Source organism: Peromyscus leucopus, unplaced genomic scaffold (assembly GCF_004664715.2).
Source record: "Peromyscus leucopus breed LL Stock unplaced genomic scaffold, UCI_PerLeu_2.1 scaffold_1395, whole genome shotgun sequence".
Taxonomy (NCBI): Eukaryota; Metazoa; Chordata; class Mammalia; order Rodentia; family Cricetidae; genus Peromyscus; species Peromyscus leucopus.
The window spans coordinates 6,096-8,364 of record NW_023504551.1 but is presented as its reverse complement, the minus strand read 5'-3'; the positions used below and the strand labels follow the sequence as shown (position 1 = coordinate 8,364).

Genomic DNA, 2,269 nt, shown 5'->3' with positions numbered 1-2,269 from the left:
GGTTTGTTTTTCCAGACAAGGTTTCTCTGAGTTGCCCTGGCTGTCTTGGAACTCACTTTGTAGACCAGGCTAGCCTCGAACTCTCAGAGATCTGCCTTCCTCTGCCTCTTGAGTGCTGGGATTAAAGGCATGAGCCACAATGCCTGGCACATTCATCATTTCTTTTTATGATTGTTCAATTAGTAAGACAGGATTCATCCTGCAGCATGTTCTTTTAAGTTTGAGTAGACTGATGTGTCCTTCCATGTGGGTGAGTCTCAGAAGGGCTGCTAGCAATAATACGTCTCATGCTGTTTGTGTGCTTCTTTCCAGACCTGACATTCTGTCTATTATCATCATCTATCGTTACATGGTAGATATTGAAAGGTTCTATAATCATCATGTATTTTTTCATCATGTATTATTTTTTCATTCCTTTCAATGTTTGTTTCATGTATTAGGAAAATATGCTATGAAATGCATCCATATAAAATCCTTTATAGGAAAAAAAAAAATCCTTTATAGGGAATGGACCATTTTATTCTTGGTTAGTATTCTTTATTTTAATTTTGATGATGTTGATTTGAATTGCCTGTTATTTTACTTGAATACTTCAGTTCTTTATTGCTATCTATAGTCATGTGATCCCTTTTCTCTTTCTTTTCATTTTGTTTTGTTTTGTTTATTTCAAGACAGGGTTTCTTTGTTTAGCCTTGGCTATCCTAGGACTAGTTCTGTGTGAATAGGCTGGTCTTGAACCCACTTGAGAACCACTTGCCTCTTCCTGAGATTAAGGGCATGTACCACCACTGCCCAGAATTTGATTTTCTTAATATGGAATCCTTCATGAATTTGCATGTCACCCTTGTGCAGGGGCAATTCTAATCTGTATGTCATTCCAGTTTTAGTGTAAGCGCTGTCCATGAGCGCACCATTGAGTACAGTCTTACTCACTATTGTTGTTAAGAGACACCATGACCAAGGGAACTCTTAGGAAAGAAAGCATTTAATTGGAGGTTTGAGTATAGTTTTCAAAGGGTTAGTCAGTTATCATCATGGTGGGGTGCTGTGGGATGTTCTGTATGTTAAATGTGTTGCTCTGATTGGTTAATAAATAAAACACTGATTGGCCAGTATTCAGGCAGGAAGTATAGGCAGGAAAAGGAGAGCGGAAAATTCTGGGAAGTGGAAGGCTGAGTCAGAAAGATGCTGCCAGCCCCCGCCGCCATAACAAGTGAGATGTAAGGTACCCGTAAGCCACAAGCCATGTGGCAATTTATAGACTAATAAAAATGGGTTAATTTAAGATAGAAGAACTAGATAGCTAGAAGCCTGAGCCATTAGGTCAAACAGTTTAAATAATATGCCTCTGTGTGTTTACTCGGTTGGGTAGGAGTAGCTGCGGGACTGGTGGGTGAGAGAGATTTGTCCTGACCGTGGGCCAGGCAGGACTGGAGAAAACTTCAGCCACAGTGGGGAGCATGTGGGAGGCAGGATGGCATGGTGCTGGAACAGTAGTTGAGCATTCTACATCTTAACCCAAAGGCAGCAGAGTGACACCTAGCCTGGTGTTAGCTATTAAAACCTCAGAGTTCACTTCCAGCAATACTTTTCTAACAAGGGCACAATTCCTAATCCTTTCTCAGTTCATCAGCTGAGGACTAAGCATGCAAATATATGAGCCTGTGAAATGCGTTCTCATTCAAACCACCACAGATATCTTATTAAAATTTCTTCATTCAACATTTTGTGTCCTTAGATTTGAAGTAGATTTATGGCAGAAAATATATATTTTAATCTAATTCTTTTTTCTTAAATTCATTTTAATTTTTATGTATCTATGTATGTATCCATCCCCCCCCTTCCCCAGACAGGGTTTCTCTGTGTAGCTTTCAAGCTATCCTGGAACTCACTCTGTAGATCCGGCTGGCCTCAACTCACAGAGATCTGCCTGCCTCTGCTCTTGAGTGCTGGGATTAAAAGTGTGTACCACCACCACCCGGCTTTATGCATGTAATTTTTGTGTATGGAGGCTTTGTCTGCATGTATGTTTGTACAAAACTTGTGTACCTGGTACCCTTGGATGCCCTGGAGCTGAAGTTACAGAAGGCTGGAGTTTGCCATGTGCATGTTACATATTCAGCCTGGGTCCTCTGGAGAGCACCCGCTGAGCCGTCTCTCCAGCCGCTCTGTCTCAATTCTTGAAGCATTTTGCATCTTCTACTTCGATATGATTTTAAGAAAATCACTGAAAGTAACGAACATACTAACACTTTTTACAAAGTTTTCT

At 40.6% G+C, this 2,269-nt stretch overlaps 1 non-coding gene across 1 annotated transcript; it reads right to left on the bottom strand.

Moving 5' to 3' along the window:
- Window positions 1–807: 807 nt before the first annotated feature.
- LOC114688542 lies at window positions 808–909 on the bottom strand. The gene has a single exon (XR_003733796.1). It is a non-coding gene; the product is annotated as a U6 spliceosomal RNA (small nuclear RNA).
- Window positions 910–2,269: the final 1,360 nt, after the last annotated feature.